This window comes from Asparagus officinalis, chromosome 9 (genome assembly GCF_001876935.1).
Source record: "Asparagus officinalis chromosome 9, Aspof.V1, whole genome shotgun sequence".
Taxonomy (NCBI): domain Eukaryota; kingdom Viridiplantae; phylum Streptophyta; class Magnoliopsida; order Asparagales; family Asparagaceae; genus Asparagus; species Asparagus officinalis.
The window spans coordinates 59,882,232-59,896,621 of NC_033802.1; the positions used below are offsets into that span (position 1 = coordinate 59,882,232).

Here is a 14,390-nt window from a genome sequence, read left to right on the forward strand (position 1 = left end):
GCCATCTTTACTTCAGAAGTAATGCTTGACTCTAGGAAAAGACCACTAGACTTAGATTGGGGAACTGATGAAACCCTATCATCATAGTGCTCCCACTGCATTGTTTTCTCAGATAGACTTTCTAGGAATTCCCAAGCTTCATCTGCGTTTTTCCTCACAAAATCAACCTGACACATTGATTCTAAAGATATTTTTGAAGAATAGTCCAATCCTTCATATATGACTTGGCACAATCGCCATTTCTCTAGACCATGATGAGGACATTGGATTAAAAGATCTTTGAATCGGTCAAAATATTTCCAGAATGGCTCTCCCAAGATAATTTTAAAGTTTTGAATGTTATTCCTTAGCTTTACCGTTTTGTGAATAGGGAAAAATTTCTTAATAAAAACAGTGACAAATTCATCCCAAGTTGAGATGGAATTTGTCGGTAAGCTGTACAGCCATTTTTTAGCTTTATCCTTAAGAGCAAATGGAATAAATCTAAGCTTAATCGTATCTTCGGTTAATTCTCTCATTTTAATTATAATACACACTTCCTCAAATTCCAAAATTAAAATATATGCATCTTCTGTTTCATTTCTAAGGAATTTGGAAAGCATGTTTATGTAATACGGTCTAAGCTCAAAATTTGCTCCATTTACTTCGGGGAGCCTTATGTAAGATGGAATTACATTTCTGGTGGGGTAACACATATCATGGAGAACGGGTTGATTTGTCACTTCTTAGATTGGTTTAACACGGATTAAACGATGAGAATTATCCCTAACCCAAGTTTGTATACACCAAAACAATTTTTTTAAGGAAAGAAAGAAAATTAGTTTATTTTAGAAGAAAAAATAAAGAAAAATCCTAACCAAAACAAATCAAAACAATCACTTTTTAATCATTCTAATTCTAGGGTTTATCCTAACTCAACTAGACCAGCTCCTAAGCAAAAACTTCTACAGTGAAAAGATTAAAGTTTTACCCAGGTAGTTAGCCAGGTAAGGATAGTACTAGAGGATGATTAGTGATCAATTAAGTATCTCGTTCCTTACGAAACGCTTTACGCAATCCCTAAACCTTGTCGTAGACATCAACTAATCTGAGAAAACTTAAACCGGTTCACTTAAGGATTTCTTGTTCCTTATTGAGCTCGAGTCCTTAGGGGCTAACGTCTAATGAGTTTTAGAAGGCTTGGGTTTGTAAAGTGAGGAATTAATGATTTGTGGGCTAAGGAATGGATAATGAAATCCCTTACCTTATCTTGATTAGGGGTTTTTGCCCTTAAGAATGTTTTAAATATGTGCCAAATCAAGTGCTACAATCACTTTGGTGAATTCCTACTAACTATATGAAATGCAACCCTAGAAATTAAAAGCGACTAAAAAAATGAGAAAAAAAATCTTTTTTTAATTATGGTCAACGACAATCAAATGTGAGAAGAGAACTCTTGTTTAAATTTATTATCTTGTTAGTTAATGTCCAAGTGAAAGGTGAATTTTATTATGGTCAATAAAAATAAAATCTTTTTTTTATTTTTATAAATCCTAATTGTCTCTACTTGTGAAGTTAACTAAAAAGGGTGGAATTGAAAACGCTAGAAAGAAGACTTACCCGAAAACAATTTTCCAAGTTCTTGATCTTCAATCAAAGATTTTTAAGCTCCAAGTGGTTCCTTCACAAGAAAACACACAAGTTAAAGAACCAAAATAATAAAATCCTATTTTAGTACCTTCCCCGATAATGGCGCCAAAAACTTAATGCGGCATAATTATATACCAAAATTACAAGTGCACAATTGAACAAGTTATAGTATAAAAATATCAATCCCTCGAGGAATGTGATTTTAAGAGATTATTAGAATTGGTTCCTATGTTTTGTGCGTGACAAAAATAGGATTAAAGAATAAATGTGATTGTGATGAGTGATAGTTATGAATATATGCAAGAGACAATAAATTGAATTTTAGAGGAGAGAAGAAAGAATCAAAGAATAAATGAAATCATAAAGCAAGAAAGAAGAATGAATAAAATTAAGAAATAAAATCAAGAATGAAAAGAAAATTCAAAAAAGTCAAGATGGAGGATTCAATTAAGATATGAGAAATCTAGAATTTAATCCAATAGCTAATCTTAATTACAAAATACAAACTATTCTCTTTTTATTATATTTTAACTTAGCTTTATTAAGCATAGACTATCAAACCATTTAAGGAAAGTATAACCTATCAAATTATCATCTAAGTCAAAATTACTATTCATGATAAGAATAATAACAAGATAGTAATCCTAGAATTCATAAGCATAATCTATCAAACCATTTAAGATAAGTATAGATTATCAAATTCTTTTTCTACCAATTAGTTTTCTAGATTATCCTAAACATGAATATTTTAAGTGAAATAGAATAATTCATACAATATAAAGGAAATTAGACTAGTTTCATACAATTCTAAAATTTCTACAAGAATTAATTTTACATCTTAAGAAATAAAAGCAAGAAGAAAAATAACTAATTACAAAAAGAAAAGAAAAAACTAATTTATGAACAAGAAATAAATCTAATTACAAAGAATTAAAATCTAAACTATAAAATAAATTGCAAAAATTAAATGCAAGAAAATAAATCTACTCTACAAATTAAAGTGCAAAAAAGAAATAAAAAAGATAAGAAAATAAATCTACACTATAAGCATGAATGTAAATCTAACTAATAAGCAATAGTAAAAAAATTACTAAAAAGAAATAAAAGAGAAAAATAAAAAAAGCAAACCTTCAAACTTTTCTTCATCCCCATCATTATCATCCAACAAACAGAAGAAGATTTGAAGTGATTTTTTTTTATTAATTATAACAAAAGTTACAAATTTGGATGGCCTTCTCATTTAAGAGTTACATTCCTCTCTAAATAGAGTTACAAAATTTTTCACACCTCTAACCCCTCACTTTCTATCCATATTTATAGTATACATCAATGAATGAGAGCCCTTGGATTAAAATCTTATCCAAAACAAGCAAATTTCAGTCATAGATCTGTAATAGAATGACGGAGGTATCGATACCAGCATCGATAGGGTATCGATGCCGTCATCGATACGGGCATCGATGCTAGCATCGATGTCAAGTTGTCTCTGGTTGTTGTCCGCAAATTCCTCTTGGGTTTGCTCTTGGGCTTGGGCCTTGGACAATTTCTTGATTTCTTCATGCATTTGTTTGGGCTTTGGCATTTCTTGGGCTTTAATTCTTCTTCTTAGCTTGGGCTTTTAGATAATTTGGAAATTAATTTTTCAATGGGCTCCTTTGTTTCATTTCTTTATTTAATCAATAGGTTTTTATTGAGAGATGAGAGTTTGAGATTTATTCTTCATTAACCTGCATTTAAAGATAAAAATAATTATTAGTGGTATATTTATTCATGTAAAATAGATAATGAGGGTATAAAATTGCAATAAAATGTGATTATCAGATTTATTCATTTCAGAGCCTCCCAACTACTTTGATATCATCTCTAAACATGGTTAAGCTATTGTTAACTGAGGATAAGGTCAAATCATCAATTCTTATCCTAAAATGCTACATCAAAAGCCTATAAATACAAGCCTAGGGTCCTATATGCATGGGATCTAAAATTTAAGTTAGGTGTTATCTCTGTGAAGAGTGAATCACGAATTTTAGAGAGGCTAGCAGATTTCGGCAAAACTCTTCAGCATAAAGAGGGAGAGTTCGAGAGATCTAAGGCACATTCCCTTTTCCTCTAGATCAAATTTGGTTTTGATCTTGAGAAGAGTAGTAATCTCGGTTGGTTCAGATTATTTACTTCTGCGAATATTTCCTTTGTGAAGTAAGAGCATTGAATTTTTGTTCTGTCAACCAGATCTAATCTGCGGTGGTCCATGGACTAACGCATCTCTGGCAAAGGCAAAGATCACACATAAGCAGCGGGTGATAAACGTTATCTGCGTGTGTTTAAAAAGATTTGTATTTTTATTTTATTTGTGTAAGCGAGAAGTCTTATAAAAAGACTAACTCTTTTGAATTTATTGTAATCGATGAACGTGTAATAGATTATACAAACAAATTAACTTTCGATGCAAACATCCGCAATAGCCAAAGTTTGGCGAGGTTGCTCAACAGTAGCAACCAATGTTCGGCGAGGTTGCTTAATAACCCACCTCTTAGCCTGGCGGCTAGTTTTCAGAGCCTCGTCAGTCAGAGGCTGAGGTTCCTCTTCAAGATTAACTCGAGTGGAATGGTCAGAAGCCACATGGGCTGAAGTCTCATATGAGACTCTACGGCACTTACGTGCCTTTGTGGGACTCAGAGTACAAGAGGAGAGAAACTCCTCGTACTAAGACTGGTCAAATTCAATGACCAGAGTCTCAACCTTGGTGCCCATAGCAATCTTATCTAATTACACCACCACCAATTCATCTGAAATAATGGCTACTACCACTGTGCTCGACATCTTCTGTAGAGTTTAAAAAGTTTGATTGATTTCTTTAATTTGAAGAATTAAGATTCGATCGCTCGATACGAATCTATTATAATCACTCTCTCTCAATTACAGAGGAATATAAGTTTTGATTTGACTTCTCTTTAATTTAATGTGGGTTTTTGATGGCGAAAGGACTCTTCCCTCGATGCTCGTGCTGAGATTACTTCCCGTTGATGATCAAAACAAAATTACTAAAGAGCTTAGATTGGTTCTATAGATCTCTGAATGCTCTTGTGCACGTAGTTTGACCTTCGAAAATTCCCCAAAAATCACCTAATAGCTGCTCGAGGCTATTTATAGGATTTTAGCACGTAACTAACATGCTGAAGTCATGGAAACGTGGGTATAACTGATGCAATTGTGGGCGTAACCGACGCCTACCACTTAGCCCACGTGGTTGTCATGGTCTTTGGGACCGTTACGGTCTAATTTGAAGTGAGTGACGAGCTTTATTGTATTGGTGAACCTCATCTTTGATGTTGAACCTCGCTGTGTTGGTGAACCTCGTCTTTGATATCGAACAACTCTGTGTTGGCGAGCTTTGACTTTGATGTTGAGCTTTGTTGCTAAGACGTCCCTGTGCCGACTCGAAAGGCCGTGATGATTGATACGAAGTCCGAGACGAGACAATCCTCATGTGTCGACTTGAGATGTGGTGATAGTCGACTCGAAGTTCAAGACAAGACCCGAGACGAGATCTCCTTCTTGTCAACTCGAAAGGTGTTGGTAGTCGACTCGAAGATCTGAGGCGAGACGACTCCCTATGTCGACTCAAAAGGCGGTGATCATCGGCTCGATGTCCGAGAAGAGATCCCCTCCATGTTGACTCGAGAGTCAGTGATATCCAAGACGAGATCAATGTCGACTCGAGAGATGGTCTGAGTCGAGACCAAGATGAGACGACAGTTCGAAGTAGAGACGAGATCAATGTCGACCAAATGAGAATTCCTATGTTGACTCGAATGGCGAACTGAGACGACACCTCATGTGTCGACTCGAAGGCCAATAGAAGTCGACATCTTGAAGTCCGATACGAGACGACCCCATGTGTCGACTCGAAAGGCAGTGTTAATCGACTTCATTACCTTGTCGAGCCGGAGCCTCGTTGTCTTGTCGAGCCTCGCCTTTCTATGAGTTTGAATCTAGATTTCAACTGAACTTCGACATTCGTCTTGGCTAGCGATGTTCATTATAATGAGTTGCAACCATCCCTTGCCTCTTGGCAATTTTTTGGGTGCCTACAGGCATCAGTTTTAATAGAGGTACTATTCTAACGTAAAAAAGACTTTTGACCTGGCTTCTTTTGTAAATCATACTGCACACAAAAAAACTCGCACAGTTCTTTATTTTTTTCACTCAAGCTCACCAGCTGACTTGATCGTTGGAGGAACCTTAGGGGAACCAGTCCCCATCCTCTCACATGTTTCTATATGTGCAGACTTTTCAGCTACTCAAACTCAGAAACCGATATTCAGGGAAGGAAGCGGCCCCTCACCATTCTTCACCCCTATCCAACCACGGTATAATTGACTATATGATCACTTAATATCAACAATCTTGATTATGTAAAGATTTAAAAAAATAAAAACTCGTTGAGGATATTTTAAATATATTTTCTTTCAATATTGGAATTTATTAATAAACTTATACTAGTGAATTTATAAATATTATATTTTATTCATTAAAACTTGATTGCCCCCACTACCCCTCGGGTCATGGCTCCTATACTGATCATTTTAACGTGATTTATGCTAATGAGATAGATATTGGAAGAGATGTATAAATTTTAAGATCTTTTACAACGTACATATTGATTCATGAAAGTAACACGCTTAGTACATACTACCATACTAGAGTAACGAATTGGGGTTCCCCAAATTTACTAATTATTAGTGACTAGTTAAATAGATTTTATGCATGAACCAACATACCAACTAATTACGTGCATTAGGCTTGAGCCATCCAATGCACAATATCATGACACGATATAAATACTCAATGAACATTAAAGAGTTAAACACAACTTTTATCATTCTGAAGTACATTGAGTGCACAATTTCCCTTTACCAAATCTAATATCTTCTTATATTCATCCATGGAATATTAGGTAAGTCAAATATAAGGGAGAGGAGCTCCTTTCTTTTAGTGAAGAGAAACCCAAATTACTATTCTTATAATCATTTGAATTATCCCTTCCGTATTTAAATAATATATCCTCAAATGTTTATGGATGAGTGTGATTTATGCACTTCAATTATATTCTAATGCAAACTCCAATATTTTCTTACCTCGTATCATGTTGGGTAGCCATTTTTCTAAGAAGTTCTAATCACTTACATAAAGAAATATTTGTATTTAAATTTTTCTAACTGGGGTACGTGTTCATAACTACGGACTCTCGTTAAGAGATAAAAGAGATAGAGAGGAGGGAGGTAATTAAGGAGAGAAATTAGTATAAATTAGGAGCTACTTGCTATTCATCTCTCTCTCTCTCTCTTACCTCCTAATGGTGCATTGGGAAAATTGTTTTTTTTTTAATAAATGAAAAACTGCTTATTCATTTAACCAAAAAGAAATATAATAGGTTGCTATAACTGAAAGGAAATTATAAATCTTATGCTTCATAGAATCATAATGGCAATTTTAAATTTACAAATGCCGAGATATTTTTTCATATGATCATTGCAACTTAAACATTATCTTTTTATCAATCTGTGTTTATGTGATGTATAATCTAAATTAAACATGATAGCTTGGATGGTCTATCTATCTATCTACCCTTTAAAAGAGGGAGTTCATGAAAAACTTTTCCTTCCCCAAATTACCCTTCAACCAATTAAAATATACCAAAGTTATCCCTTATAATCGTTACACAGATTTCATCATAATCTTCGGAAACCAAAAGTCGGTTGCGCCTCCTCATACATTCATCTCGATGAGCGATTTCGTAAGCAGTAACATTTCGATCGGAAGGTTTCAGCGAGAATGTACGAGCTACAATCAACAAGGGCCATTAAATTTGAGGCTTTAACGCGAGAAATTGGGGTTTCAAGGGACGCAAGAGAAGAAATCAAGATATCTCAATCCCACTCCCCAATTTCCCCATCGAAATTCAGCAGAATGCGGCAAAAGTTCATTTCTTGGTTAACAAAATCGCTTGAAGATCAAGTCTTTAAACCTTGATTTACCAGTTTGCGGTGGTAGTATTGCTTGAATGTCTATGTGGAGAATTGTATTAGGTGAGAAGCGTTTAAAGAAGTGATCTTTTCTGGTTTCGGTTCCCATTGATATCACACAAGAATATACAGTGAGGGAGTATCATAGAACGTTAGGTGATGGGTTTGCTTGATAGATTGCCGAGCGAGCATGTAATTGATAAGTATTATTGCCTCCAACCAGTTCATCGGTTACCCTTCTCCTCAGCTCATCTCCTCAGTTCATCAGTTACACCGTCCCATGATCTTAAAGATGCGTATTATTGCCCTAATCATCAACGCCACGCCTCCGCCATCATCTCATCGGTTCTCAGAATTTTGGCATCGGTTAGGATCGGGAAGGAATTTCATTGAAGAAGGTATTTCTAAATTTTACCTATGATTTTTTAAATTTTAGGAAATATAATGCTCAATGTTTGATAATATAAATATTACTTGCCTATATTAGCATTAATAAACATGTATTTGACTTTTGATATGTTAAGGATATTGATATTTTGACCTTCTCATACTTTCCAAGTAAATGGAGAGTGTGCTTCCAGTTCCAGAAAACTCTTTTAGGCGTAACTGAAATTCTTTCCTACCCAAATCGCATGGATGGCTGCCTCAGTAGCAGATTGAAACCCCCCAACAAATAAGTTAATATCAGTGTTGGTAAATGCATATGGTTTTAGTTACATACTGAAATATCAATGCTTAGGAAGTCCTAAGTTCGTAGTTAGTGACTTTTAGCTGCCCCGAAGCTGCATATAACTTTCTGCTTGCAAACAAAGTTATCATATGGTTTTAGTTGCATACTGAACGAGCAATTTAACTTACATGCGAATTCACTTCTATAAAAGTATCTATTATATGATAGCTTTATGCTCGGAAACAATATCCCCTTTTTTATGTATAAAAATGCATAATATCTACAAAGTTGAGGATAAATGCAATAAAAAGTAGGATCATTGGTGTGATGTGGCATCATACAAATACATTATAGTCTATGTTCTTAAGGATTGGAGCTTACCTGATTTCCGCATTGTACAGATTAAGGTCTGGTTATTTCGCTAAAAATATGTTGAGTGTATTTTGTTTTATTGTTTCTTTATGTTTGGGCTCAAGTATGTTTGTTGTTTCTCTTTATCATTTATATTTTCAGTTAAATCCAATAATTTGATATATGTTCCCAAACAACAATTTTTCTACTTCGGGCATGGTTGGCATTATTCTTGTTTCTTGCTTTTCATTTGGGGAAGAGGACAACATGAGCATTTTTCATGCTTAGCACATTGGACAAAATAATCTTACAAAAAACCAAAATGGTCTTGCACTCATGCAACATAAGTCTTTCAGTGCTATTAATATAACTATCAGTCTTCTTCCACGTATCCTGCTTGATCGGTTATTGTCCATAGTGTAGTCGTAAAAGCTATAATTATGTTTTCTGCCTTGTTTATGTGATTAAGTAAATTTATAAATTTCCTTATTGTGGTAGGAGCGAAGCGCCTTGTCAAAGTAGGCCTAGGAGATGATGATCAGTGCATTGAAGATGCTTCACTGCATGGTAACAACACGTTCATGTTGCTGCTAAACTTAAAGTAACCATTAAATAAATTGTGTTGCATCCTGATTTGCAAAGAAATTCCTAGATGAAATTGCTTTTAGTACATTATTGTGTTTAAACGTTCCATATGCCGAAATTTTGCAAGTAACAAGGTATATATTCTTACAAGAAAGAGCAATTATGGCCAGAATTAGATCATTTGCTTTGAAATCAAGATGATGCATCAGGTGCATCTACTACTTACACAGCCGTTGTTCCTGAATACAGGGTTGTGTTTGTTGACTCAGGAGCCACATCACATTTGGAAAAGAAATGGAGTCTTGCAAATGGTCATGCCGTTCATGATATTCATCATCCATGTAGGTACTAAAGGAATGTTTTATATTGAGACATGTATTTAAGTTCATCTAATAATGGAATAATACATGATATCCGATCTTCAGAACTAACGTAGTTGTGCGGAAATAGCTCCACACTCCAGCTTCTGATCGTTCTTGCATTCATCTGGAGTTTGACATTGCTCAAACTGGTCTTGCGTAAGTACTTGTATTTCTTTTTGCTTTCTTGATTCAATATCACATTATTTCTTTTTTTCCTCTTTTGATTCCACGTCACATTATTCATTTTATGCAACTCATTCAATTGTATACTTAACATGACAATAATCTGATTGTTCGAGTGCCGGATATGTTCAAAGTCTTTATGACTTGTTTTTTGTCTTTGAACAACTTTGCCTTTAGATACGTGAGAGTGGTGCTATAGCATGTGAAAACAACCATTGAATCAATCTTATGATCCTAAGAAGTTGTATGAATTCGCGCTCTGTAGGGGTTCGTAGATCGATGTTGTGCAGTTCATTAGAGGTTATACATGTAATGGATAGGGTTTTCCTACATTTCATGTTTTTCGTCTTATATCTTCTCTTTTTCTTTCTCTTTCATTTTTTTAAATTTTTATTTTGACAAGCTCATTAATGTATAAGCTAAACAAACTTAAATTATGAGTTTATGTCTGTGTTGGTTATTTTTATGGTTTATGTTGTTGTCGTCATTATTATATGTTTGTTGTTGCTTTACAAACTTAAATTAGATATTGCTGGCACATTTCCTTCTGCTCACGGTAAAAAAAACTCTTCCACCGAATATGAAACAGGAGAACACGTTGGTGTATATTCAGAGAATTGCATTGAGACTGTAGAGGAGGCTGAAATGCTATTGGGTCTTTCATCGAATACATTCTTCTCCATTCATGTTGATAATGAAGATGGAACCCCCTACAACAGTGGCTCTCTCCCACCTCCTTTCCCATCTCCCTGTACTCTAAGAACTGCTCTTGCATGATATGCTGATCTTCTGAATTTTCCTAAAAAGGCAAGAACTATCTGGATTCAAACAACTAATTTAAACATTTGTTTCTAAAACATTATATTTGATACTATCAATTGTCGCTATTCAGACTGCTTTAGTTGCTTTAGCTGCACATGCTTCTGATCCCAGTGAGGCAGAAAGATTGAGATTTTTGGCGTCTCCTGCTGGCAAGGTAGGTTCAGTTATTGGTGACTCTAATTGTCTAATATTTTAGTTTTTTATCATAAATCACTTTCTCATTTTCTATTGTTTTTCTTTGACATAGGATGGATATTCTCAATGGATAGTTGCAAGTCAGAGGAGCCTCCTGGAGGTTATGGCCGAGTTCCCTTCAGCCAAGCCTCCACTAGGAGTTTTCTTTGCAGCAATAGCCCCCCGGTTGCAGCCTAGATATTATTCAATATCATCTTCACCAAGGTGAGCAACAGTTGATGTTTTGGTTTTTGGACATTAATAGTTTCACACACTTTGCACGAGGTGTATTCATTCTAGCATTAAAAAATGGGTGGGACTTCTTTTTGCAGAATGGCATTAACTAGAATCCATGTAACATGTTCTTTAGTCCATGGACCAACACCGACATGAAGGATTCACAAAGGAGTCTGCTCAACCTGGATGAAGGTTAGTCTTGTTCTATCTCTTGAAAATTGTGTTTCTTTAAATTTTCGTTTTAATTTATCCAAAGATTCATTTCAGAGATTTACCGCTACATGTCTGCTTACACACAAAGAGCCACCTAGATCAAAATATTATTCCTATGAATTGAGTGTTCCAGTTTGCTCTTCTTTTTAATTTCTAAAGCTAACTAAGATTCTTATATTATTTTGTGAAGAATTAGCATATCAAAGTAATAAATAAATGCAATCAATGATGATGCTTGTGCCGAACTTTGAGATAAAATATCAAGAACCAATGGAAGTTTACTATTGTGTTACTAAGAACTTTATAGTGTTCTCTAAATAGATTTTGCTCACTTTTCTCATCATCTTACATCATTAACAAAAAAAACTACTAACAATATTAATTTCAATTTGCACATGGGTGGGTAAAATCAATTTTAAAAAAAAAACTATTCTGAAAATTACTTAAAAAGTGTTTGACCAATAATTTATGATATGCCAAATGCCCTCTCCCTGGTGGACTCATCATTGCTTATGCCCGGCACATGGTTAGGCATAGAGAGCATATGTTTGCTTCTTCTCTGTTTCTTTGGCTCATTTCTACTTGTGTTGATTTTCTAATTGTGTTGCTTTTCTACTGAACTTCCTGTTGACTATCCTTTAGTACATATTTTTTGATAGACCTCCGAGCATGTCATACAGATACCAGGCCATAAATATGCTTTTATAATTGGCTAGCATTAGTTACATTACCATAATGGCAAAAGTTAAAGAAATAGGCTTTTATGTCAACCACCTCAAAAATTAAAGACTCGTACAAAAGTGCTCATATATGTTTGTAAGGCTCATTTTGGTCTCTTCTTCATTGTACATTTCCACTTGGCCTGTGTTTTTCACGTACCTAAGCTTGAGCAAGTTAAGGAATTGTTAGGTCCCTGTCACCAAGTTCCATATTTGTCAATGTTTTTGACCATGTTGTTTATATGTCATTGATCTAAAAATATGGAGGGTAAGTGGGTAACGATGTCTTAGATGTGACTGGTATAAGATAGAGGAAATAAATCACTTGATGAAAAATGTAAAGGTGGAAGATATGTAGGCTGAAGAAGGTAATTGACAAATATGAATATATGATTGTGATGGATAACTACTCAAAGGAGGTACTCTAAATCAGTTTGTATCATATGCTCTTGATGTTGTCTATGTTGATAGAAATATTGATCATAAAATGCAGGAGCCAATTCACAAGCGAGAATGTTTTGTTGTTTTACTAGATCTAAACATGATTTAAGGTAATATGAGGAATATAGAAGCCTTAAAGAATTTGTGTATTACTTATCCATACATAAAAGGCCCAGTGATTAGGATCATGAAGAGAATGGAATCGTAAAGCACTTTTCTTATTCAAATTGAGTACCAAAATTTTCTACCTGGAGCATGTGTAGGACACAATATTGTATACATAAGTGCCACACAATCAATACAGAAGCTTACATGTTATAGGCTCGGTGACTATGGAGGCATGATGATGAAAGTGAACTTTGAAGTTACCCAACCTCTGCCATGACCATTCAGTAAGGGGACTTGGTTTGGAAGCCATAAGATCTTCTGAATATTTTTGTTTAAAACTCATGAAACCTGTTGCTTGGTTTTATAGAAGATTGTGGGTTTGGGTAGTTCATCAGGTGTAATAATCATGACCAGCTAACTCTCACATGGACGTAAACATGACGTGAGGAAGTAGAGGGACCAATAACTTGATAAATCTTTGTAGAGAATGAGGATCCAGTGTGGTTTTCCACAGTTCATTTAGATCCAGGACTTAAGCATGTATATTTATGAGCTGTTTACTCTTTATTTCTCTGTTGATATAATGGCTAAACCAAATTGTTTTCTTCAGGATCCCTCGGGTGGGACATTATTTACCAGACTAGACGGACTAGGTATATTCACCTATTAAGTTTAATAACATTGAAAACTGTGACTTATAAATTGCATGTACCCAAAAACTGTGACTCCGTATAACATTGAACAGTATAATCTATTTTATCTGACAATGGTCAACTATTAGGTATATTAGGCTGCATAACAAGTCGGCAGAGCTTGAATAATGAATGGCGCAAGTCAACTTACTCTTTATTGAGCTTGCATTTTGGGTATGAACCAATTTTCAGCATAACAATTTTCAAACAAATTAACGACATACATTCTGATGCTAAAGATCTGGTTTATTTCTTTGCCTGAGCCTCATCACAACATTTGCTACTTGCTCAATCTGAATCAATCCAGCAAAATATATAGGATTCACATTGACTTGTATTTGGTGAATGTTTGTTGCTTCTTCATTATGCTTATCGACAGGGTCCTCGACAAAATTTATGCAATCTCCTTCGAATGAGACATCAGTCGTCTCTAATAGAGTTGTGGCGATTAGTGAACCATACACAGAACCTCTTGGCACAAAATAACAACAAGATGAAGAGAAGGCAACCAAGCCAAGCAAATCACTACAGTGCACAGTTAATGATCAATGGATAGCAAAGCAAAGGCCGGGAAAAGAACTCTGGCAAATATATATGAAACACAATGCGCAATCAGAAGCTTTGAGATGAAAGGATAATCAAAGGCTTTTTATTTAAAGAAATTAGTGCAAAGACTTAGAAAGAGAAGCTTTGAGATGAAAGGATAATCAAAGGCTTTTTATTTAAAGAAATTAGTGCAAAGACTTAGAAAGACTATAGCGTCATAAGTATGGATTTACATACACATCATCAAAATTAACTTTTAGGTATATTCTTGTTATAGTATTTGATTGATCAATCACATTGTATCTACAACAACTCTACTATCGCATAATTGATCCCTACATATAAATTTATTGTTCAAACATTTATAATTACATTCAATAAGTTTATACCAAATCTTTACCTAAATATCATTATAATTTAAAATAATATTAAAAATTTTACCACGTGCATTGCACGTGCAATCCAACTAGTATATATATATATATGCAACTTCACAAGAAAATTATTAAGCTGGCAAAACAACTAGACTTTCCTTATTTAGTTACTGCACTTTGACACTCATCATTATAAAATCTTCGAGATAACTCAAAAGATATTCAATCAAAGCATTGATTATGCTAAAATCGTTTCCT

The 14,390-nt window shown here is 34.5% G+C and overlaps 1 long non-coding RNA gene across 3 annotated transcripts; it reads left to right on the top strand.

Annotated features, from left to right (window-relative positions):
* On the top strand, positions 10,697–13,887 carry LOC109824621. Of its 3 annotated transcripts, XR_002242704.1 has the most exons (4): positions 10,703–10,786; positions 10,876–11,027; positions 11,135–11,231; positions 13,592–13,887. It is a non-coding gene; the product is annotated as an uncharacterized LOC109824621 (long non-coding RNA). The 3 variants fall into 3 exon arrangements; XR_002242703.1 differs by having other exon boundaries at positions 10,697–10,782; positions 11,135–13,887; XR_002242702.1 differs by having other exon boundaries at positions 11,135–13,887.